Genomic DNA, 26,574 nt, shown 5'->3' on the forward strand with positions numbered 1-26,574 from the left:
GGAGGGAGGGAGAGGGGAGGGAGAGAGAGGGAGAGGGAGGGGAGGGAGAGGGGAGAGAGGGAGAGGGGAGAGGGGAGAGAGGGAGAGGGGAGGGGAGGGAGAGAGAATGGGGAGGGAGGGAGAGAGAGGGGAGGGAGAGGGATAGGAGAGGGAGGGGAGGGATAGGAGAGGGAGGGGAGGGAGAGGGGAGGGAGAGGGGAGGGAGGGAGAGGGGAGGGAGGGAGAGTGGGGAGGGAGGGAGAGAGGGGGAGGCAGAGGGAGGGAGAGGAGAGGGGGAGAGGGAGAGGAGAGGGGAGGGAGGGAGAGGGGAGGGAGGGAGAGGGGAGGGAGGGAGAGGGGAGGGGAGGGAGGGAGAGAGAGAGAGAGGGGAGAGAGAGCAGGGAGGAGGGGAGAGAGAGCGGGGAGGGGGGCGGAGAGAGAGCGGGGAAGGAGGGGGGAGAGAGAGCGGGAAGGGAGGGGGGGAGAGAGAGCAGGGAGGGAGGGGGGAGAGAGAGCGGGGAGGGAGGGGGGGAGAGAGAGCAGGGAGGGGAGGGGGGAGAGAGAGCGGGGAGGGAGGGGGGGAGAGAGAGATGGGGCAGGGAGAGGGGGAGAGGAGAGAGAGAGAGGGGAGACAGAGGGGCAGGGAGAGAGGGGAGAGAGAGGGGCAGGGAGAGACGGGGGGAGAGAGAGAGAGGGGCAGGGAGAGAGAGGGGGAGGGAGGGAAAGAGTGAAGGGGTGAGGGAGGGAAAGAGTGAAGGGGTGGGAGAGGGAGGGAGAGCTCGCCTTCTTCCTTCCTTCCTTCGGCCACCGAGATTCAAACTCTCTCTGTCTCTCTCTCCTTCCCTCTCTCTCTCTGTGTCTCTCTCCTTCCCTCTCTCTCTGTGTCTCTCTCTCCTTCTCTGTCTCTCTCTCCTTCCCTCTCTCTCCTTCCCTCTCTCTCTCTCTCTCTCTCCTTCCCTCTCTCTCTCTCCTTCCCTCTCTCTCTCTGTGTCTCTCTCCTTCCCTCTCTCTCTCTGTCTCTCTCTCTCCTTCCCCCCCCTCTCTCTCTCTCTCCTTCCCCCTTTCTCTCTCTCTCTCCTTCCCCCTCGCTCTTTCCCCCTCTCTCTTTCCCTCTCTCTCTCTCTCTTTCCCTCTCTCCTTCCCAGACAGACAGACAAACTCATTTATATATATAAAAAATTATTTGTACTTTTTTCATAACAACATGCCCTCAAAAAACCCTCGGCACCGCCGGGCACTCCAGCTAGTGGAAAATAAATGGATCAGTGCCTTCATTGAAGAGCAGAGAGTGTGGGGTGTTGGCCCAATCTGTGCAGCACTCCTCGGGGAACATCACAAACTAGGCCCCGTTCCCAGGGTGGGGGAGTTCATTCTGAGGAAGAAGACTTTGCCCAGAATTCCTGGGCCCGGGTCGGTGAAATCAGGATGTCAATTGGGGGAGGGGCGCATCTTGAGGCGGAAACCGGGCGGATGTGAAGTCGGGCTGAATGAAGCTGGTGTGGAACGGGGAATTGGGGGAGCTGGATCGGCAGGGCGATCGATTGGGGTGAGGAAAGTGGCTGCTGCAGAAGAGAATCCGAAATTAAAATCTTCCGTCTTGAAGCAGAATGGCGAGCTGCTGACCTGAAATTCCTGGCCCTCCAGGCAATGCCAGAGTTACGCTCCAGCCGCACCGAGCGAGTCTGGAACAGCCACTGATTCAAAGCCCCCAAAATAGAGTCTACTTTCCTTTCTCCCCACCCCCTGTGCTATTGCTGTCCTCTCTGGCCTGGGCACCACGCATGGTCCCTGCCTACATGTGACCCTTGCTGTATCCCCTCTGCTGTGATAATGTTGTGTATTAACCACAAACTGCCCACATGGCTGAAACTGGATGATAATCTTGTGTAGAATTTGATGATAATATAATGTGAAAGAATGTGTCCCGGTATTTGTAACAATTGTTTAGAATGAAAGAGTACAGAATGTTCTGACCACTTGCTGATCGTGTTTGAAGTAATATCTGGATCTTAAGAAGATGACAGTGGATTTGCTCAGGAACACAGATGTACAAACAGCCCCCTCAATAAGCAGGTGTCACGTGAAAGTCTGCAGAAAGAACTGCTTCAGTCAGGAAAACTACTCTTTCTGAGATGTGATTTTCATCAGAGGAATCTTACACACGGCGGGGCATCGAGAGAAGGAAGAGCCGCGGGAAAACCGAAAACACGATAAACAACGGGCTGCACACTGAAGGAACAGCAAGTAGTAAGAAAGACTTACATTTAATTGCCTCAGGACGTCCCAAAGTGCTTTACAGTCAATGAAGTACGTTTTGAAGTGTAGTAACTGCTGCAATGTAGGAACCCCAGCAGACAATTTCCCACAAACAGCAATGATCAGATAATCGGTTTTTCAGGGATGTTGATTGAGGGATAAATATTGGCCCAGGACACCGGGGATAACTCCCCTGCTCTACTTCAAAATACTGCCCTGGGATATTTTACGTCCACCTGAGAGGGCAGACGGAGCCTCGGTTTAGTGTCTCATCTGAAAGACGGCACCTCCGACAGTGCTGCACTCCCTCAGTGCTGCCACTGGGAGTGACGACCTGGATTAAGTGTTCAAGTCTCATGGACTGGGGACTTGAACTCACAACTTTCTGACTGAGAGGCGAGAGTGTTAGCACTGAGCCTCGGCTGACACCTGTTGTGTACGACCCTTTAATACAACAATTAACTAGCGGTCTCATTGGTATTAAAGGCGAATATAAGAAAATTGTAAAGCAGATTGAGGGAAGCCTGGCCCCATCTATGAGGAGAGGTGTCATAAGCTTAGCTTATATAAAAATAAAGGGGATAGACGGGATCTGAAGAATTGGAGGCCCATCACACTATTAAATGTGGATTATAAGATCTTGGCGAGGGTTATGGCAAATCGTTTGAAGGAGGTGTTACCGGAGATAGTTTGGCCCTCTCAGTCCTATGGAGTCATAGACCGGGACATCGCAGACTCTGTGGTCTCAATCCGAGATGCGATAGAGCTCATGGAAGAGAGTGGGAGGGAGGCTTATGTGTTAAAGATAGATCAAGAGAAAGCCTTTGATAGGATCTGTCATGAGTTTTTATTGAAGGTTTTGGAAGCATTTGGTTTCAAGGAAAATTTCATTCAGTGGATGAGGATTTTTTATTCAAACATATTTAGCTGTGTTAAATGTAATGGTTTTTTATCTAAGTATTTTCCGATACAGAGATCAGTGAGACAGGGTTCTCCCCTGTCCCCACTGCTGTACACATTGGTAGCAGAACCATTAGGCTACATGATGTGAAATAAACAAGGTGTAGTTGGGATTGTGGTACCCAGTTCCGGGCTGGTGTCGGTGATACACCAATATGCAGATGACACAACCTTAACATTGAGAAATGGGGAGTTAGTGAAGAAAGCTATGGAGGTAGTGGAGGAATATTTTGAGCTTCAGGTGCCAGAGTGAATTATAGTAAGTCCCAATGCCTGGTTGCAGGGAGGGGTAGGGGGGAATGGTTGGGGGAATGTCCCTTTAAGGTGGTGGAGGTTTTGGAAGTTCTGGGGGTGCATATGGGGTGCAAGAAAGACAGGGAAGAAGTGGATCAATTAAATTGGGAACCAAAGGTTATGAAAATTAAAAAGATTTTGGGAAGATGGGAAAGAAGGTGGTTGAAAGTGCAAGGAAGAGCGACAGTGGTGTCTGCTCTCCTGCTATCTAAGCTATGGTACTTATTGACAGTGGAGGATATTCCTGAGTGGGCAGAAAAGTCCATCCGAGAGGCTTGTGTGAGGTTTTTATGGGAAGGGAAACCAGCCTTGGTGGCTTACAATACCATAATTGAACGGAGAAATCAGGGAGGACTCAACTTCCCAGATATTGATTTGAAGAAAAAATCCTTTAGAATCAAATGGGTGAAGAGATTTCTTCAGAAGTCAAATTCAAGTTTTTGGAAGAGTTGTTTTGAGCATTTTTTAAAACAAAGTGGGATAGGAGGGCAGGGGATATTGTATATGGAATACAATAATATGTTTTTGAAATCGATTTAACTTCTCCCTAGGTTTTATAAGGGGGTTGTAGAGACTTGGGCCCAATTTTTAAAAAGTGTGCAGTTTATGCCCAAGGGGGCTGAGGAATTTTTAGAGCAGCCTTTATTTTTGAACAGGTGGGTCAACATCGAAGGAGAGGTTTTATTTAATCAAGCTTTTCTAAAAGCTGGGATTATATCGGTGAAAGATGTATTATACGAGGTGATTCCAGGTTGGTTGCTGGAAGCGATTGTGAGGGACATGGTGTGGGAGGAGGATCAGGAGGTAGAAGGAAAAGCAATAGGAATTATGTATGAGAAGATTGTGAGGGCAATGCCACAGGATTGGATGGAAGAAATAAATGCGGAAATCTCCAAAGGAAGTAAAATGCGTCCTGCTTTTCCAAGCTTTGTACTGGAGAAAGGGGGAGAGTTGGTCCAATTTGACAACTGTAATACTCGAGATTTCTATGAGGTATTTAGAGAATGGAGATTCAAGACACCTGCTGGTCAGGAGTTTTGGCAGAGTATAGACCCACAGCTGGACTTCAACAGGATTTGGAAGGGAGTGTGGGCGAATTTTAAATGCCCAGAATGGATTGAACTGGATTTCAAATTGGCTCATAACCGGATTTTTATCATGACGGTCTTGTGCAAGATTGGACGAGTGGAGGGGGCAACTTGCCCAGTGTGTGGGACACGGGATGAGACTCTGTCCCATTTACTGGTGTTATGTCCGCAGTTAAATGACTTTAAGTACTATGTTCGACAGTTGTGTGAAGCTTTTTTGCTGGGTGGGGACCGAAGAGCGAGAATGGGAATCCCGTGGGACTCAATTTTGAGATGGGGATTGCAGGAGAGCCTGCCAGAGTCTAGCGGAGCGGCAATTAATTTAATGTTCAGTTTGGCTAGATTCGTGATTGTGCAAAGAAGGAATGCTCTGTTTTTTAAGGGGAGGAGAATCAATCTAAAAGAGTATTTTAAATATAAGCTAAAAGACCATTATAAGGCTCTGTGGATGTTTTATTCAGAAAGGAATTTAAAGATAGTATTTTACAATCAATTTTTAAAGTACAATCGATTAATATATGTTACAGGTGACAAATTAAACTTCAGGTTTTGATGTTAAAATGTGGTGGCGGAATGGTTGTGCAGAGCGGCGGAATTGATTTGTTTGATACAATGAAGTGATCACGATGTTGTAAATGTTCTTAATGTTCAATAAATTATATTAAAAAAAAGTGGGTAGGAATCTCGCCTCTGAGTCAGAAGGTTTGTGGGTTCAAGTCTCACTCCATGGGAACTTGAGCACAACAATCGAGGCTGCCTCTCCAGTGTGGTACTGAGGGAGTGCTGCACTGTCGGAGGGGCCGTCTTTTGGATGAGACTTTAACTGAGGCCCCGTTTTCCCTCTCAGGTGGATGTAAAAGTTCCCGTGGCACTATTTCGAAGAAGAGCAGGGGAGTTATCCCCGGTGTCCTGGCCAATATTTATCCCTCAATCAACATCACTAAAAACAGATTATCTGGTCATTATCACATTGCTGTTTGTGGGAGCTTGCTGTGCACAAATTGGCTGCTGCGTTTCCCACAGTACAACAGTGACTACCCATCAAAAGTACTTCATTGGCTGTCAAGAGCTTTGAGAAATCCAGTGGTCGAGAAAGGAGCTATAGAAATGCAAGTCTTTCTTTTCTTAACAGTTTGTAGTTCCACAATTTACTGATTAAATCTACACACTGCCTGAAACTTTACTGTGAGTGGATTCTTCCATTTACCATCAACCCAATATGGTGCTGAATAGCGAACACACGAAAATATCGGACAGAAAAGATCATCGGGTCTCTGCAGACTGTCCCACAGAGTTGCGATGCCTTAATGTATCATCACAGAGACACTCCCTCCCCACAGGGAGTCACATAATCTCCTGGGAGAGGCGGTTAGGAGGGAAAGAATCTGAAACATTCCTCTCCGGCTCCTTTAGATGATGGAAAGTAATCCAGGAGATCACATTGCCCCTGACTTTCAGGGTAGCTATCTCTGGTACCAGGCCATCTCCTCCCCACCCAGAAACAGGGCCAGCTCTCTCCTGAAGGAATACAGTCGATCAGTGTTCACCGGAGGCGGGCACCTTGTTTCACAGATCCACTATTCTCTGGGAGGAGAAGAAGCGCCGAACCTCCAATTGGGAAATCTCCACACACAAAGTTCAATCTGTTTCCTAATGTTTCCTAATCTATTCTAATGAAGACTTTCACCTCTGTGCGCTGGTAAACACCTCAGTGCTGAACAGGACGGGCAGGTATGTGTCGAAACTCGATCTGGATCCTCCCTTTGACGAACATCGAAACTCAAACAGTTCCAGTCAGCAAGCACTGAGTGTGAACATGGCGTACAGGCAGCAGGCACAGAGTCTAACAGATGAATTAATTTGTCCCATTTGTCTGGATTTCTTCACCGATCCGGTAATACTGGAATGTGGGCACAACTGCTGCCGCTCCTGTATCACACAGTGTTGGGAAAAGAAGGAGACAAACACCTGCCCGGAATGTCGAGAGGAGTTTCCGGAAATAAACCTTAATGTTAATCGGGCTTTAGCGAGGCTGGCCGAGAAAGCTCGAAAATTAAAGCTGTATCCGAAAGAGAAGGAAATTAAACAGCACTGTGAGGAACATCAGGAAGAACTGATGCTGTTTTGTGAAACTGACAAGAAACTGATCTGTGTGAAGTGTCTTGTGGCGACAGAGGGGCGGGGCCACAAGTCCCACAACTTCATGGGACTGACAGAAGCTGCACAAATGTACCGGGTAAGATGGAGGGTAGAATCTCTGGCAACCTTTCTCTCTCTGTTTTTCGTATTTAAACTTTACATTCAATAAACTTCTAATTCCAGGATAAACTGAAGCCATGCTTAGAATCAGCTACAAAGAGAAAGGATTCGGCTCTGGACACAGCACAGCGGCAGAAACAGCAGATTTCTGCAGTTAGGGTAAGGTCTCCCTGTGCTGATTTTCTGTGATCTCAGTTAGTTTTGTTCCCTTTATCGCGGTGTGGCAGAGCCACTGAGGGACTCTGAACAACTGTACATAATTCCCTTTAACGATGTGTTAGCTACAGACAAAATCTGTACCATTGTACATACTGTTTGCATGTACAGTGCGCGGTCCCTTTAAGAGCACGGGCAAACGCGATGACGTCATGCCGCTAATCACGTGATCACCCAAACACGGGAAAAACGTGCTGACGTCATGACGCCATCCACAGGACTGCCCAGGCAGTCCTCGTGGAGCTTCCGACCTGTTAAGCCCTGTATTCATAGTTCTCTTGCAACAATCTGTTTAAACTCATTAGTTTGACATTAAAAACCTTTTTGATTGATTGCCTGCATCGAACTCAATCTCTAGATAGGAATTTGACCATTCCTACAGCGGTACATTAATTATGTTTCACATTTAATTTGGTAGGAACAGTCGAGCAGTCTGCAGACCCACATCACATCCGAGTTCGCTAAAATGCACCAGATTCTCACTGAGAAAGAGGAGCATTTAATCTTAAATCTCAAGGGACAAGCGAAGTTGATTATATGGCCAAATGAAAAGGAACCTTAAGAGGGTCCAACAGAACTTACATTGTGTTGAGCAAGAGATGTCGAAATTCAAAAGACAGATGGAGGAACAAGACACAGTCACATTTCTGAAGGTGAGAGATTGGTTCAGTATAATATAAGTACACAAAGTTAGACGGAGCAAATAGCTCTATTCCCGTTACCCACCATGCTCCCAAATCCCATCATGCCTTTTTCCTCATCCACTCAGCCAATCTAATCCTGAATGTTGTCATAGTCTCTGTCTCAGCCAGGCAGGCTGGAAGTGAATCCCACAGCCTCACAACTCTGGAAATAAGTATCTCTTGCCCTCTGTGCTAAATCTCTTACACTTAATCTTCATTCTATGGCCCTTCCTTTTAGAACCTTTACTCGAAACAAGTACTTGTCCCAACCTTTAATAATTCCAAACCCTTCTATCATATTGTCCCATAGCTTGAATTGTTCTGATATTGTTAATCTTCCTCCATCTTTGCATTTCCTGATACCAGGCAGCATCCCAGTCAATATATGCTGTATCCTCTTCAAACCCACAATACCGTCCCTCTGATGTGGAACACAATGCTGCACACAGTACTGCAACTGTGTTCTCACATTACCTCTTGTGTTTTCAAATATATACCTCTTGTGATACGACCTGGAATTCCATTAGTTCTTTTTACAGCCTTATAACCTTACTGCTCTGTGAACCTGCACTCCCAAATCCCTCTGCTCTTCCACAGCACAGAGCCTACTTCCATTCAGAGCAGCGTTCCGGCTGTTACTTCACCTGCCTCAGCCTCACATTTACTGCCATTTAATTCTGTCCACTAAGTTTTTTGCCCATTGCCCCATCTTCTCAATATCCCTTTTCCTGCTTCCATTGATCTGCTACGAAATGAACTATTCCTCCTAATTTGATATAATTTGGTCCCACCTCCTCTCTGAGATCTTTCTCTTCAGTAACAACGGATGCAAAGTACTTATTAAATAACTCCAACATTTTCTGATCGCCATCTACAAATTGACAATCCTCACCTCTCAGGGTCCCACCTCACCTTTAACCATTCCATTCTCACTGACATACTTGTAAAATACTTTACTACTCCTGTTGATTTTTTAATTATTTGTCCTCATATTCCCTGTCAACTTTCCCTAACCCATTCTTAACCTCCTTTGATGCTTTCTCATAATCTCCTTTAGTTTAATATTACTATTGCCTTCCTCTTCAAATTGAATCGGTTTCTAACCTCATTATTTAACCGGGTCATTTTAAACAACTAGTTTAAACAACTTCTTTAATTATAATTTATCGATACCTTTCCGATCCCTTACGACACATATCCCATCCTTGCTCTTCAGTCCCGTGCGCTAATGTCTCCTATCACCCCACCTTGTCTAGCTCGCTCCCCATCTTCCTAAAATCTTCCTTACTCCATTCCCATTTTCTACTGACCTTTCCATTTTTAGATTGTTCTTACACCTAATCCTGAGGTTTGCACCAACAGTTAACTCATATACCTGAGCTATTTCATTACTCATAACCAGATCTAGTAACGTCTCCACCCTTGTAGGCCTACGGACAGACTGCTTGTGTAATGAGTCCCACACACATTGGGATAACAGCGTAGGTATTGGTGGGATATCATCACATGGGGCTGCTATTGTTTTGTCATCCTGTAATCTCTCAATATCTGCAGCTCAGCAACAACTCTGTTCAATTACTTGTTTTTTGACGTTCACTATCCAGTTATAATGCTACCTTTGGCTGGATTCAGGTGCTTAAAGGCACCAAACTGAATCTCAATGCACTGAATGCAAGCGGTGTGAGATCCCGAATGGGTATGTTGCCTACCCGGTGCCAGGGTAAGCGATATCTCGTGGCAGCTGGTGATGAATTTGTAACGGGAGGGTGTAAATTTCGTTGTCGTGTTCCATGTCCGAACAAGCGAGATAGGTAGGAACAGGGAGGAAGTCCTGCTGAGGGATTATCAGGAGTTAGAAGCTAAATTAAAAAGCAGGACCTCGAGGGTAATAATCTCTGCATTATTGCCCAAGTCACATGCAAATTGGCATAGAAGCAGACATATGATGAGAATTAACATGTGGATAAAGGGCTGGTGTGCGAAAGAGGGCTTCCTTTTGATGGGACACTGACACCAGTACTGGGACAGGAAGGAGCTGTACCGATGGGACGGGCTCCACCTGAACCAGGATGGGACCCGTGTCTGAGTGGAAAGGGTAAATAGAGAGGTGGCAAAGGCTTTGAACTAGTCAAACGGGCGCAGGGATCTACAAGAAATGAAACCAGCCTAAATATAAACAAACCCGGAATGGAGAGCATAGGAAAGAATAAATTGATGGCCAGGGAATAAATAGAATAATAAAACAGAAGTTTAAAATGACGGTTAAACATAAAGTGAGATGAACTGCTATTAAAAATGATTAAACTGTCTTAACAGCAACGCACACAGTGTCCGTAATAAAACGGGGGAGCTGGAGGCAATCATGCTTTGCGAGGAACTAGACATAGTAGGGATTACTGAGACGTGACTAGAATAAAAATCAGGACTGGGAATTAAATATTGCAGGGTAGAACATATTAAGAAAAGACAGAGAGGAAAAAAGGGGAGGTTCTGTAGCTGTAGTTATTAGGGATAGCATAATGGCAATAGAAAAAATTGTCGCATCTATCAGCAATACAGAAATAGAATCCATGTCACAGAGTCATAACATCACAGAAGGAGGCCATTCGGCCCATCGAGTCCGTGCTGGTTCTCTGCAGAGCAATCCAGTCAGGCCCATCCCCCCGCTCTATCCCCGTAGCCCTGCAAGTTTATTGCCCTCAAGTGCCTATCCAGTCTCCCCTTGAAAATATTGAATGTCTCCGCTTCAACCACTTCTGTCGGCAGTGAGTTCCAAGCCCTCACCACTCGCTGCATAAAAAGCTTTTCCTCACATCACCCCTGTATCTCTTGCCCAAACCCTTCAATCTATGTCCCCTAGTCCTTGTACAATCAAGTAGTAGGAACAGCCTTTCCCCGTCTAGCCTATCCAAACCCATCATAATCTTGTATACCTTCATCAAATCACCCCTCAACCTCCTTTGCTCTAATGAAAACAAATCCAGCTTCTCCAACCTGTCCTTGTAGCTAAGATCCCCCATCCCCGGAACCATTCTGGTAAATCTCTTCTGCACCCTCTCAAGGGCCTTCACATCCTTCCTAAAGTGTGGTGACCAGAACTGGATGCAATACTCCAGTTGCAGCCTAATAACCGCTTTATAAAGGTTCAGCATAACTTCTCTACTTTTGTACTCAATACCTCTATTTATGTAGCCTATGATCCCATATACTTTGCTAACCACTCTCTCAATATGTCCCGCCACCTTCAGGAACCTATGCCCATTAACTCCCAGGTCCCTCTATCCCTGCACACTCTTAAAAACTATGCCATTAGTTCCTTCTGCCAAAATTCATCACCTGACACTTCTCTGTATTAAACTCCATCTGCCACTTGCCTGCCCATTCTGCTAGCCTTTCTGTGACCTGTTGCAGTCGATTGGTATCATCCTCACTGTTTGCCACCCCCCAAATTTTGTGGATAGAGATAAAAGATAAGAAATTTTCAAACACACTAGTAGGGCTAGTGTACAGACCAACTACTAGTAGAAGGGAGGCAGAGGAATAAATGTGTCAACAAATTAGGGAAATGAGTAACAAACATAGAATAATAACCATGGGGGGATTTCAACTACCCTGATATTAATTGGACAGAAGAGTTAGGTAAAGGGGATAAGGGAATGGAGTTCCTACAATGTCTATAGGACTCCTTTCTAACCCAATATGTAAAAAAGCCCAACAAGGGAGGATTCGTTATTGGATCTAGTAATGGGGAATGAACCAGAGCAGATAAGAGAACTAAAAGTAGGGGAACATCTTGGCAATAGTAACCATAATATAATACGATTTAAGATAATAATTGAGAAGCACATATGCATGAGGAAGATCAGTGTAATAGATTGGAGAAAAGTTGATTTTTAGGGGATCAGAATAGAACTTGGTAATATAAACTGGGCAACAATATTAGCAAACAATGACATAGAACAGCAATAGGAAACATTTAAAATGGCATGCAACAGAGTCCAGGAAAAATATATTCCACTAAAAAACAAGAACAAGTTAAACACTAATGAGATACCATGGATGAATAAAGCCATAAGGTAAAAATTGAGGGTAAGGAAAGAGGCATACATTATGTACGTTACAGCAGGGAGAGCATGATAAGGGAGAATATGAAGAGATTAGTTGAGAAGTCAAAAAAACAATTAGGAAGACAAAGAGCAACTACGAAATCAAATTATCAAGTAACATAAAACAAAATAGCAAAATATTTTACAGGGTCATCAATAAAAACTGAAGGTTGGGATGGAAATAGGACCACTAATAGATGGACAGAATAATACCACGGGCAGCAATAGAGAGATGGCAGAAATATTAAATAATTGCTTTGTTTCCGTATTTACTGGGGAGATAGAACAGCTGGAGATGACATAGGATGATGAGATTAATAAGGTGACAACTGCATTTAAAATAAAAAGAGGAGATATATTAAATAAACTAATCAAACTCAAAGAGGATAAAACCCCTAATCTGAATGGATTGTATCCACGCATTTTAAAGGTGTCTAGGCAAGAGATAGAGGCATACTGCACATATTTAATCATTCGTTAGAGCAAGATCTAGTGCTAGACGACTGGCAGATAGCTAATATAATAACTATATTTAAGAAGGGAGATTGAACATCTCAAGGGAACTATAGATCAGTCAGATTAACATCAGTGGTAGGGAAAATAATGAAATCCCTACTGAAGGAGAAAGTAGAAGATCATCTAGAAAGCAAAAATATAATAATGAATAGTCAGCATGGCTTTCGAAAGGGAAAGTCTTGTTTGACCAACCTCATTGAAATTTTTGAAGAGGTAACAGAGAGAGTTGACAAGGGTAATGCAGTAGATAAAATCTATCTAGATTTTCAAAAGGCCTTCGATAAGGTACTACATAATAGACCAATGATTAAGGTCAGAAAATGCGGAGTCAGGGGAGAAGTAGTAGAATGGACAGCTAACTGACTTCAAGACAGAAAGCAAAGAGTAGGGGTAAAGGGTATCTATTCAGAATGGCAGGAGGTGGGAAGTGATGTTCCACAAGGATCAGTGCTGGGACCACTGTTGTTCACAATTTATATTAATGATTTAGACTTTGGAATCAAAAACACAATTTCTAAATTTGCGGACGACACCAAATTGGCGGGGATAGTCAATACTGAGCAGGACTGCAACAAATTACAGGAGAACATTAATAAACTTGCAGTATGGGTATATACTTGGCAAAAGAATTTCAACACAGATAAATGTGAGGTATTACATTTTGGTAGGAAGAATAGGGAGGTCACTTACGACTTGGAGGGTGGGAGTCTTGGTGAACTGGTTGGGTGAATTGCCTGTTTCCGTGCTGTATATCCGATGTAGATCCCGGGGAGAAGCACCACTCAGGGTGCTACCTGCAGAGTGTAACTCCGGGTTGTGGGAGGTCTCGTTCAAATAATGCTGAGGAGGTTCTTCCATCTCTCGGTTAGTATGTGTAGCAAGTACAATCGATCACTTTCTAGTTTCGGTGATGTTATCTTACCGCATGTGTGCCAAACTGTATGTGTGTGACAGAGAGAAGTAAGAGTGCCTTGGTGTAGGGTGCCATTATATTACAGTCCACAGCTGGCAGGCTCCAGCTGTGATGACTCTGACTGCTAACCTCACATTGTACAGTGACAGAGCACGCATGTGTAAAGCTATGCTGGTGATAGGTTGCGCTTTTAAAACCAGGTGAGAGGCGGCAGGCATGGAGGCTCTCTCCTCGCATCTATCTATCTTCCACTGTCTAAGATATTGGAAATGTTCTGCACTTTCTCCCATTATAAATTGCTGTGTCCACACTTATATTCGCATTGTATTCTGTGGACATGTCAGGCTGCAACTACACGCAGCTGCCAGTGGAGGCGCTGTGGCCCCAGCAGTGGGCGACTGTGTAACTACAGCAAGGCAGGCTGGAGGTCTACAGAGCTTCTGTTGTAAGTGTAGGAGGAGCATTTCATCATAGAAGTGTCACAATGTGGACAGGATGAGTATACAATGGGGATTGAATTAAGTCTGTACATCCTCACAGCTCTTGACCTTACTGTGAAGTCACTTTGCAAGAAGTTCAATGATCACAGTCAGTCTCTGGTTATTGTCACCTTCAAAACTATAAGCCCTAGAAACCGTACATGGCTGTGAGACAATATATAGATACACACCCAGGATTCCAATATTATTAAATATCTTTATTGTTCTCAAGTTTGGGGATAGCCATCTCCCTCACAGTTTGCCACGACTGTCAGATGTCAAGATTCAGTTGTCACAGCGCTGCCGCCTAAGGATTGTATCAATAAACTGTTAATGGCAACAACACATTTTTACAGAGAAGTGTAAAATACCTGACTTCAAGTGTTACGCTGTGCATTTTGGAAAAAGTACCTGGTAATGTTCCTTTCCCAATTTAATTTCCTAGTGTAAATCTGAGCACTAACTCGGTCCTGTCACTGTTTGTTCGGGGTTGTTCCTCCCACTGACACAGCTGAAATATTTCACACTTGGTGTCATGTTGCAGTGTGTGAGGCTGAATTCTGAATTTCTGCTCCCAGACCCTGACTGTGAACTCAGATCCGTGTTTCTGTTTTATTTCAGGAGGCAGCTTCCCGGAAAAGAAGGTATGACGTTCTCTCTACTGAAATGTTATTTAATCTGTTAAAGGAACAAATGGCCAGAATTCTAGAGTGAATATTTGATATTTTCAGGATTACTGAAGAGGAAATTATCCTTTCACTGGACAGTCGGAATCTGCCCCTGGGAATATTCAAAGGGCCCGGACAGTACACAGTGTGGAAAGAAATGATAGAGAACATCAGCCCAGGTAAAGAGTTTTCATCGCCCCTATTTCACACTTGCTTTCGATTAGGCACTTTACAGCCTTCTGGGCTCAACATTGAGTTCAACAATTTCAGACGATAACCCAGCCCCTATTTTTACAGGCAGCAGCTGTTGATAATTCTGCCATCCCCATTTGCAACATTTCACCACTCCTGCCCTCCAGCCTAGCACAGACCATTCCTTTTGGTCCTTCTTCCCCTCCCCCACCCCTTTCCGAGCCTCTCCACCTGATTAAAACCTGTTACGTCTCTAACTTTTCCCAGTTCTGACGAAGGGTCAAGACCCGAAACGTTAACTCTGTTTCTCTCTCCACGGATGCTGCCTGGCCTGCTGAGTGTTTCCTGCATTTTCTGTTGTTATTTCAGATTACCAGTATCTGCAGTATTTTGCTATTTGTAAAAGTTTTGTTGTGTGACCACTTGGAAATAATGAAATACAGCTACAGTATATAGACAATTAGGAACGAAAATAATGATGAAATAATCTCCACTAGGAGATTGAAACTGGTTTGTGAAATGGGTGTTACTGTCTCTGACCACACATCAGATCCAGGAGTGACGATGCTGTACAGAAGCAGTGTATATTATTGGTGACACAGGACAATGTTCAGACTGACGGGTGCCTCTGCAGCATCAGAAAAATACCCAGACTGCTCGTCACAAAAAGGTTCAAGATACAACGGAATGGAATCCGTGAAGCCCCCTCCCCCGGCAGAAACTTGGCTCAGCGGCCTGTCGCCCCCCCGCCCCAACCACCACCACCAGGCCCTCCCCCGCCTTCGAGGGGCTACGTCCCATCAAACCACAGCCCCACAACCTGTTACCTCTAGGGGTCTACCCCCCGCACTCTTGGCGCACTGTCCTGTCGCTGTTGCTTACTGCATTAGGAAGACACATTCAGCTTCATGCAGTTTGTGAGTGTTTGGATCACGCTCTGTATCCAGTGACACGTCTTTGGGACAACCTCTCTCACCATTGACAGATTGCTTCTGTCATCTCAAGTTCACCTGCCATCTATTATATCAGAATGGGTAGGATTTATACTGTCTCACCTTGGTCCTCAGAATCTGACCACATCAGCCCCAACACCAGCAGCACCAGGCACACCAGCAGCACTAATAACAACACCAAACTTGTCTGTAATCACCTGATGCTGCACAGGACACCGGGCGTCAGCGCCCGACCATATTGCTGCCCGGGACACCAGAAACAGCATCACAGTAGCCAGATATACTTCACTTGACGCTAGACACCCTGGCTGCCACATTATGCACCAGTTCGGCACCACCCCACACCAACAGCATAAATCAACTTTACAATGCCCGAGCCATTCCTTTCACACTCATCAGCATTGCAGGGTGGGGGGGCGGGTTAGGGATGGGGGGGTGGATTTAAACCATTATGTCTCACTTGCATTGCAATTCACTAAACCACTTCCAAATCATACCAACGAACAACAAACAAGTGCCACCCCTTGTGTGTTGTTAGTTGGTATGATTGGACTGGGATGAGGGTGAGTGTGAGGGGTGGCTAGTGAGATGGGGAATTGATAATGTAGATAGAGAGGGATGGGTGGAGGTGCAAGGTAAGTTGGTGTGAGTAAGGATGTGCAGGAGTAGGGTAGGGAAGGCAGAGCGATGGGGATGTGATGAATGGCACAGCAGGATGAGGTTGAGTGTGACTTTGCAGTAACGTTTCGTGATCTACTGAGATCATTGAAAGTTTTGCGTCACTGCAGCCTGGTCCTCCTGACCACATCCCTGCTTGTGTCCTCCAGTGCATTGTGCAACCAGTCTGCGTTGGTCTCCTGGGGAGGTCTCTTCCGCCCATTGGAAGGGAAGAGAACGTCCCTGTGTGATGTGAAACCCTCCATATGGAGGGAGTCATCGGGGAACCTGGGTGTAGCCGTGCGACTTTGTGCAGGGATTGTCGGTGTTTGCAGCATCTCAATGCTGTAGAACACTGACAGAACAACTGTCAAAATCTATTTGAATATGGTCCTTTTAAGGAGACCCGCTTCCTTCAATTGGCCGGCAAATACGTTGGGCGGGGCTTCACAAAACCCAATCCACACAGTCGGGACCCGCCACCGACTCAGCCTGCCAAGGACCTGCCGAGGAAGGGGAAATCGCGGCCGACATCACTGACTGTGTTATTTTAATTTTCCCCCAGCTCCAGCCTCTCTGACACTGGATCCGAACACAGCGAATCCCTGGCACAGCCTGTCTGAGGACCGGACCAGTGTGAGATTCGGAAACAAACGGCAGCCGGTCCCTGACACCCCGGAGAGGTTTGATTTCTGGCCCTGTCTCCTGGGATCGGAGGGATTCACATCAGGAAGACACTACTGGGAGGTGGAGGTGGGGAACAAGACTGGGTGGGGTCTGGGAGCGGCCCGAGAATCTGCCAGGAAGAAAGGAGACAGCATACTGAGCCCTGAGACCGGATACTGGATTGTGGGGCTGTTCCCCGGAAGAGGCTATGTTGCCGGCACCTCCCCCTCACCGACCCCCCTCACTCCGAGTGTGGATCCCCGGAAGATCGGGGTGTACCTGGACTATGAGGGCGGACAGGTGTCATTTTACAATGCGGACAACATGTCCCATCTCCACACTTTCACCCACACTTTCACTGAGAGAATCTTTCCCATCTTCAATCCAGGAGAGAATGACGGCGGGAAAAACTCTGCCCCTCTGACAATCTGCGGGGTTAAAGGTCACTGACAGTAATGGGTCTGTTTCCATCATTTTACCTCCAATTTCAGTTTCTCATTCCATTTCCTCCCGGGTGTTTCTGTGTAATAAACATTTCCAATTGTAACTCAGTTTGTAATCAGTGTTTGACTGGAACCCCAGCAGGGCCGGGGTCACTGAATAACCCTCCCACCCTCACCCTGCAACTTATCATCCCCGCCCAACCTGGACTGGAATAGAGTCTCTGCCCCTCCAGAGACCACAGCCTGGAATTCCTGGGGAGATATTACCCGATCAACATTTAACTTCACTTCCTGGGACCTTCCTTTGGCTGCGATTTTAGCCGAGCCGCTGACCTGAAATTCCTGGCCCTCCAGGCAACGCCGGAGTTACGCTCCAGCCGCACCGAGCGAGTCTGGAACAGCCACTGATTCAAAGCCCCCAAAATAGAGTCTACTTTCCTTTCACCCCACCCCCTGTGCTATTGCTGCCCTCTCTGGCCTGGGCACCACGCATGGTCCCTGCCTACATGTGACCCTTGCTGTATCCCCTCTGCTGTGATAATGTTGTGTATTAACCACCAACTGCCCACATGGCTGAAACTGGATGATAATCTTGTGTAGAATTTGATGATAATAAAATATGAAAGAATGCGTCCCGGTTTTTCGAATGATTGTTTAGAATGAAAGAGTACAGAATGTTCTGACCACTTGCTGATCGTGTTTGAAGTAATATCTTGATCTTAAGAAGGTGACAGTGGATTTGCTCAGGAACACAGATGTACAAACAGCCCCCTCAATAAGCAGGTTTCACGGGAAAGTCTGCAGAAAGATCTGCTTCAGTCAGGAAAACTACTCTTTCTGAGATGTGATTGTCATCAGAGGAATCTTACACACGGCGGGGCATCGAGAGAAGGAAGAGGTGCGGGAAAACCGAAAACACGGTAAACAACGGGCTGCACACTGAAGGAACAGCAAGTAGTAAGAAAGACTTACAGTTAATTACCTCAGGACGTCCCAAAGTGCTTTACAGTCAATGAAGTGCAGTGCAGCGCTCCTTCAATTTCCCACGAACACAAATGATCAGATAATTTGTTTTTAGTGATGTTGATGGAGGGATTATTACTGGCCAGTATACCCTGCTCTTCTTCGAAATGGTGTCCGTGGGTATTTTATGTCCATCTGAGAAAGCAAACGGAGCCTTGAGTTAAAAGTCTCATCCGACAGACAGCACTTTCGACAGTGCAGCACTCCCTCAGTACTGCCCCGCCAACAGTGTGGTGCTCCCTCAGTACTACCCCTCCGACAGTGCGGCTCTCCCTCAGTACTGCCCCTCCGAAAGTGCGGCGCTCACTCAGTACTGCCCTGCCAACAGTGCGGTCTCCCTCAGTACTGCCCCTCCGGCAGTGCGGCGCTCACTCAGTACCGCCCCTCCGACACTGCGGCACTCCCTCAGTACTGCCCCACCAACAGTGCGGTGCTCCCTCAGTACTGCCCCTCCGACAGTGCAGCTCTCCCTCAGTACTACCCCTCCGACAGTGCGGCGCTCACTCAGTACTGCCCCTCCGACAGTGCGGTGCTCCCTCACTACTGCCCCTCCGACAGTGCGGTGCTCCCTCAGTACCGCCCCTCCGACAGTGCGGTGCTCCCTCAGTACCGCCCCTCCGACAGTGCGGCGCTCCCTCAGTACTGCCCCTCTGACATTGCAGCACTCCTTCAGTACTGTCACTCCGACAGTGCGGCGCACCCTCAGTACTGCCCCGCCAACAGTGCGGTGCTCCCTCAGTACTGCCCCTCCGACAGTGCGGCGCTCCCTCAGTACCGCCCCTCCGACAGTGCGGTGCTCCCTCAGTGCTGCCCCTCCGACTGTGTGGCGCTCCCTCAGCACTGCCCCTCCAACTTTGCAGCACTCCTTCAGTACTGACCCACCGACAGTGCAGCGCTCCCTCAGTACTGCCCCTCCGACAGTGCAGCGCTCCCTCAGTACTGACCCACCGACAGCGCGTCACTCCCTCAGTACTGCCTCTCTGACAGTGTGGAGTTTCCTCAGTACTGACCCACCGACAGTGCAGCACTCCCTCAGTACTGCCTCTCCGACAGTGCAGCGCTCCCTCAGTACTGACCCACCGACAGCGCGTCACTCCCTCAGTACTGCCTCTCTGACAGTGTGGAGTTCCCTCAGTACTGACCCACCGACAGTGCAGCACTCCCTCAGTACTGCACTGGAGTGTCAGCCTAGACTCCGTGCTCCAGTCTCTGGATTGGGGACTGAATCCACAACTTAGTGACCCAGTGGCGAGTGTGCTGCCCACTGAGTCACGGTTGACACCTGTTGTGTCGGACACTTTAATACAACAATTATCTAGCGATCGGATTGTTAGTAAAGGAGAATGCAAGAGAATTGTAAAGGAGATTATATTGCAGAATCTTAATGGAAAATAAATGGAAGAAAAAGGAACATTATGCGACCTGTCTCCTGTTCTTCCTGAGTCATATGGAAGCCTAAAAATCTCACAAATCAGTAGATAGCTGGTTCGGTTGGTCTCTGTTCCCTGGTTAATTTAAAGGTTCTAAGTGGGAAAGGTCCAAATCATTCTTGACGCTGTCAGTTTTGCTATGATTTATCACCATCTCCAATATTGTTCTATTCTGCGACTACCACGATGGTAGAAGGCGAACTTGGTGGACCTCAGTCCTTTTCGGCTGGCAATTGCTATGTTACTTTGTTTGCATCGTGCTGAACTGAACATCCCTCTCTTTGGGTGTGTTTGCCTGCCCCGCTGACTGGTTCTGAGGCAGGATTACTTTCATTGTACATTACTGGGAACAGCTGCAGGCATCTTGAGGGAAATAAACTGGCGGGGCTGCGGGGATAGAGCGGGGGAATGGGACTGACTGGGTTGCTCTACAGAGAGCCGGCAGGGACTGGATGGATCGAATGGCCTCCTTCTGTGCCGTTATGTCTCTATCTCTGGCAGAACCGAGCGCCTGCTGGAACTGAACAGACAACAGCCCCACCAGGGGGCAGGAAGTGGGAAACACAGACATAAAGCAACTTTTGTAAACCTTGAGGACTCCTTCTGTCTGCCTGTCCGTCCGTCTGTCTGTCTATTGAGCGATCGATCCACGGTTCTATATATTCCAAGCGAGATTTGTAACAATTCTCTGCGCACTGTCCTAATATCTCCTTATGTGGCTCGGTGTCAAACTTAGCTTGATAACGCTCTTGCAAAGCGCCTTGGAGGTTTTACTACATTGAAGGCGCTATCTGGGGGGATTGACAGTGGATAGACAATGGCAAGCATTCAAAGATAGAATGGAAGAATTCCAGAACATGTTTATACCGGTTTGGCATAAAAATAAACCTAAAAAGGTGACTCAACCGTGGATAACGAGGGAAATTAGGGACAGCATAAAATCAAAAAAAAGGGCATATCAACTGGCAAAAAAAAGCACCAGACCGGAAGATTGGGGGCAGTACAGGATACAGCAGAAGAGGACAAAGGGATTAATCAGGAAGGGGAAAATAGAATACGAAAGTAAACTTGCAGCAAAAATAAAGACAGACTGCAAAAGCTTTTATCGGTATATCAGGAGGAAAAGACTGGTAAAATCCCAAGTCGGTCCCCTGCAGTCCGATTCGGGAGAATATATAATGGAGAATAAGGAAATGGCAGACCAATTAAACTCATACTTTGGTTCTGTATTCACAAAGGAGGACACAAATAACCTCCCAGGAATATCGGCAAACATAGGGACTAATGAGAGGGAGGAGCTGACAGAAATTAGTATCTCTAGGGATATGGTGTTGGGTAAGTTGAGGGGACTGAAGGCTGACAAATCCCCGGGGCCTGATAAACTACATCCTAGGGTACTTAAGGAGGTGGCCCTGGAGATAGCAGATGCTCTAAGGATCATCTTCCGGAACTCCATTGACTCGGGAACAGTACCCGTGGATTGGAGGGTAGCTAATGTTACCCCAATATTTAAAAAGGGGGGTAGAGAGAAAGCAGGGAATTATAGACCAGTAAGCCTTACATCGGTTGTGGGCAAAATGCTAGAGTCCATTATTAAGGATAAAATAGCGGAGCACTTGACAAATGGGGAAAGGATCGGACAGAGTCAACATGGATTTACAAAGGGTAAATCGTGTTTGACTAATCTGCTGGAATTTTTTGAGGAAGTAACTGGTAAAATAGATGGGGGAGAGCCAGTGGATGTGGTGTACCTTGACTTCCAGAAAGCCTTCGATAAGGTTCCACACAAAAGATTGTCATGCAAAATTAAGGCTCATGGGATTGGGGGCAAAGTATTAACGTGGATAGAGAACTGGCTGGCGGATAGAAAACAGAGAGTTGGAATAAACGGCTCGTTTTCAGAGTGGCAGGCAGTGACCAGCGGGGTGCCGCAAGGATCTGTCCTGGGACCCCAGCTGTTCACAATATATATAAATGATCTGGATCAGGGAATTGGATGCAATATTTCCAAATTCGCTGACGACACTAAACTAGGAGGAGGGGTGGGCTCTGATGAGGATGTCAGGAGGCTACAGTGCGATTTGGACAGGTTGGGGGAATGGGCGGATACGTGGCAGATGCACTATAATGTGGATAAATGCGAGGTTATCTACTTTGGGGGTAAAAACAGGAGGGTAGATTATTATCTAAATGGCAATAGATTGGGAGATGGGGAAGTGCAGAGGGACCTGGGTGTTCTTGTGCACCAGTCACTGAAGGAGAGCATGCAGGTGCAACAGGCGATTAAGAAGGCAAATGGTATGTTGGCCTTCATATCAAGGGGGTTCGAGTATAGGAATAGGGATACCTTACTACAGCTGTACAAGGTGCTGGTGAGACCGCATCTGGAGTATTGTGTACAGTTTTGGTCGCCCCATCTGCGGAAGGATGTTCTTGCCATGGAAAGAGTGCAACGGCGATTCACCAGGCTGATACCTGGAATGGCGGGAATGACCTACGAAGAGAGATTAAATAGTTTGGGCTTGTACTCACTGGAGTTTAGAAGATTGAGAGGGGATCTCATCGAAACATATAAAATTATGGCAGGCCTGGACAGGCTGAATTCAGAGAGAATGTTTCCAATGGCCAGGGAGCACAGAACCAGGGGCCACAGTCTAAAAATAGCGGGCAAATCATTTAAAACAGAGATGAGGAAGAATTTCTTCACTCAAAGAGTGGTGAGCCTGTGGAATTCCCTGCCACAGAGGGCTGTGAAGGCTAATTCAATAAATATTTTCAAGAGAGAATTGGATATATTTCTGAAGGCTAAGGGGATTAAGGGTTACGGAGAAAAGGCGGGGACGGGGTACTGAACTGGTAAGATCAGCTATGATCTCAGACGAGGATCAGCCATGATCTCATTGAATGGCGGAGCAGGCTCGAAGGGCCGAATGGCCTACTCCTGTTCCTATCTCTATGTTACTATGTTAAATGCAAGTTGTTGTTGCAAATTAGAAAGAGCAAATAGTTCTATTCACATTTACTCACACTCTTTTCATATCCCTTCATCCACCTCTCCAATCTAATCTTGAATGTTGACATAGTTTCTACCTCAACCATTAACGTTGGAAGTGAATTCCACAGCCGCACAACTCTGTGTAAGTAAGTATCTCCTGCCCTCTGTACAAAATCTCTGACTGTTAATCTTATTTCTATATCCCTTAGTTTTGGACCCCTTATCTACTGGGAACAGTTTGTTTCTACCTACCTTGTCCACACTTTAATGAGTCAATGCTGTTCTATCTATTGTCCCATAAAATGAATTTTCTAAAGAAAATAGCCCCATATTTTTAATCTTTGTACATCTTTGCATTTCCTGAAACCATTTCCAGGCAGCATCCTAGTCAATATCTGCTGTATCCTCTGTAAACCCACAATATCGTCCCTCTGGTGTGGAACACAATACTGCACCATTACCTCTGGGATTTTATATTCGATACCTCTTGTGATACAACCTAGAATTCCTGCTGTTACTTCCCCTGTCTCAGCCCACACTCACTGCCATTTAATTCTGTCCACCAAGATTAATCCCGTTCCCTCATCTTATTAATATCCCTTCACCGCTTCCTTTGGTCCTCTACCAAACTAACTATTCCTCCAGAATTGAACCCTGTGGGACACCACTATCCACCTCTAATCACTCTGAAAACACACCCGTAATTCCTACTCTCTGTTTTCTCCCTTCTAACTCATTTTTAATCCAGTTTACTAACCTCCCCAAATTCCATACCACATGGGCGTCTCTAGTAATCGCCTGTGTGGTATCTTATCAAGACTTTCCTAAAGTCCATGTACACGACCTTTTGTCATTTAATCTCTCCTTCCTTCCACCCTATCACAGACCTTCCCTTTTGTTCATCCTCACCTCCCCCCTTTCCCCGCCTCTGTACTTGTTTAAAACCTGTCACATCTCTAACGTTTTCCAGTTCTGACAAAAGTTCATCGACCGGAAACATTAACTTTGTTTCTCTCCACAGATGCTGCCTAACCTGCTGAGTATTTCCAGCATTTTCTGTTTTTATTTCAGATTTGCAGCATCTGCAGTATTTTGCTTTTGTACCCATGTACACTACATTCACTGCATTTCCCCATCGGTATACAGTTCTGGTCTCCTTACCTAAGGAAAGACATACTCGCCTTAGAGGGAGTGCAATGAAGGTTCACCAGACTGATTCCTGGGGTGAGGGCATTGCCCTATGAGGAGAGATTGAGTAGACTAGGCCTATATTCCCTAGAGTTTAGAAGAATGAGAGGTGATCTAATTGAAACATATAAAATTCTTAAGGGACGTGACAGGGTTAATGCTGAGAAAATGTGTCCTCTGGCTGGGGAGTCTAGAACACAGGGTCAGTCTCAGAATAAGGGGTCGGCCATTTAGAACTGAGATGAGGAGAAATTTCTTCACTCAGAGGGTGGTGAATCTTTGGAATTCTCTACCCCAGAGGGCTGTGGAGGCTCAGTCGTTGAGTATATTCAAGAGAGACGTCGATAAGTTATTGGGAACTAAGGGATTAGAGATATGGGGATAGTGCGGGATGATGCAGTTGAGGTAGAAGATCAGCCATGATCTTGTTGAAAGTCGGAGAAGGCTCGAAGGGACAAATGGCCGACTCCAGCTTCTATTCCTTCTGTTTTTATGTTCTTATGATCTACCATGTCTATCATGTCCTCAAAGAAATCAAGAAGTATTTCCAGCAAGATAACCTCTTCTGAAATCTGTACTTTAATTTCAATTGGTTTCCTACTTCATTATTTATCCAGGGCCTTCTAAAACTACCAGCAGTTTCCTTCTTTTTAACAGAATATCCTTATTCTATACCTTTCGAATCCCTTGTTGAAAATATCCCATTGTTGCTCTTCAGTCCTGTGTATTAATGTCTTCCATCACCTCACCTTCGCTAGCTTGCTCCTCATTTTACTGAAATCTGCCTTACTCCATTCTCAGTTTCTACCGACCTTCTCCTTTATAGTTCGACTTACACCTAATGATAAGGTGTGCACCAGCATTTAGCTCATCTACCTGACCATTACTTATAACCAGGTCAGGCAATTAAAGGTACCAAACTGACTCTCAATGCACTGAATCCAAGCGATGTGAGATCCCAGGGAGAAGCGCCTCTCACGGTGCTACCTGCAGAGTGTAACTCCGGGTGGTGGGAGGTCCGGTTCAAAAATTGCTGAGGAGGTTCTTCCACCTCTCAGTTAGTTTGTGTAGAAAGTACAATCGATCAGATTTTAGTTACGGTGATGTTATCTTGCTGCACCTGAACCAATCTGTGTGTGTGTGTGAGAGAGGGAGAAGTAAGAGTGCCTTGGTGTAGGGTGCCATTATATTACAGTCCACAGCTGGCAGGCTCCAGCTGTGATGACTCTGACTGCTAACCTCACATTGTACAGTGACAGAGCACGCATGTGTAAAGCTATGCTGGTGATAGGTTGCGCTTTTAAAACCAGGTGAGAGGCGGCAGGCATGGAGGCTCTCTCCTCGCATCTATCTACCTTCCACTGTCTAAGATATTGGAAATGTTCTGCACTTTCTCCCATTATAAGTTGCTGTGTCCACACTTATATTCGCATTGTATTCTGTGGACATGTCAGGCTGCAACTACACGCAGCTACCAGTGGAGGCGCTGCGGCCCCAGCACTGGGCGACTGTGTAACTACAGCAAGGCAGGCTGGAGGTCTACAGAGCTTCTGTTGTAAGTGTAGGAGGAGCATTTCATCATAGAAGTGTCACAATGTGGACAGGATGAGTATACAATGGGGATTGAATTAAGTCTGTACCTCCTCACAGCTCTTGAGCTTATTGTGAAGTCACTTTGCAAGAAGTTGAAACATCAGAGTTAGTCTCTGGTTATTGTCAGCTTCAAAACTATAAGCCCTAGAAACCGTACATGGCTGTGAGACAATATATAGATACACACCCAGGATTTCAGCATTATTAAACTTCTGTATTGTTCTCAGGTTTGGGGATAGCCATCTCCCTCACAGTTTGTCACGACTGTCAGCTGTCGAGATCCAGTTGTCACAGCGCTGCCGCCTAAGGAATGAATCAATAAACTGTTAATGGCGGCAACACATTTTTATGGAGAAGTATAAAATATCTGACTTCAAATATTACTCGGTGCATTTCCCGAAAAATTACCTTATAATGTTCCTTTACCAATTTAATTTCCTAGTGTAAATCTGAGCACTAACTCGGTCCTGTCACTGTTTGTTCGGGGTTGTTCCTCCCACTGACACAGCTGAAATATTTCACACTTGGTGCCATGTTGCAGTGTGTGATGCTGAATTCTGAATTTCTGCTCCCAGACCCTGACTGTGAACTCAGATCCGTGTTTCTGTTTTATTTCAGGAGGCAGCTTCCCGGGAAAGAAGGTATGACGTTCTCTCTACTGAAATGTTATTTAATCTGTTAAAGGAACAAACGGCTGGATTTCTAGAGTTGAATGTTTGATATTTTCTGAATCAGTGAAGAGAGAAATGTCCTTTCATTGGACGGCCGGGATCTGACCCTGGGAATATTCAAAGGGCCCGGACAGTACACAGTGTGGAAAGAAATGATAGGAAAGCGGGGATAACTCCCCCCTGCTATTCCTGGAGATAGTGGCTGTGCGATATTTATATCTGGTTCGGTTAGTCTCTGTTCCCTGGTTAATTTAAAGGTTCTAAGTGGGAAAGGCCCGAATCATTCTTGACACTGTCAGTTTTGCTATGATTTGTCACCATCTCCAATATTGTTCTATTCTGCGAC

At 46.1% G+C, this 26,574-nt stretch overlaps 1 long non-coding RNA gene and 1 pseudogene across 3 annotated transcripts; one reads left to right on the forward strand and one right to left on the reverse strand.

The window, feature by feature from the left end:
• Positions 1 to 5,605: 5,605 nt before the first annotated feature.
• Positions 5,606 to 17,432, forward strand: LOC147096450 (nuclear factor 7, brain-like; annotated as a pseudogene). Its single transcript, XR_015074917.1, has 6 exons — positions 5,606 to 6,813; positions 6,900 to 6,995; positions 7,471 to 7,705; positions 14,371 to 14,393; positions 14,481 to 14,596; positions 16,785 to 17,432. The product of XR_015074917.1 is annotated as a nuclear factor 7, brain-like (transcript).
• LOC147096451 (uncharacterized) lies at positions 12,524 to 25,856 on the reverse strand. 2 transcript variants are annotated; one of them, XR_015074925.1, is made up of 3 exons: positions 25,745 to 25,856; positions 18,311 to 18,486; positions 12,524 to 14,056 (listed from the first exon to the last, which is right to left on the reverse strand). It is a non-coding gene; the product is annotated as an uncharacterized LOC147096451 (long non-coding RNA). The 2 variants fall into 2 exon arrangements; XR_015074924.1 differs by having other exon boundaries at positions 18,301 to 18,486.
• Between the last annotated feature and the right edge of the window lie 718 nt (positions 25,857 to 26,574).

This window comes from Somniosus microcephalus, unplaced genomic scaffold (genome assembly GCF_052327205.1).
Source record: "Somniosus microcephalus isolate GS21.2 unplaced genomic scaffold, FLI_Smic_1.0 unresolved_chr1, whole genome shotgun sequence".
Taxonomy (NCBI): domain Eukaryota; kingdom Metazoa; phylum Chordata; class Chondrichthyes; order Squaliformes; family Somniosidae; genus Somniosus; species Somniosus microcephalus.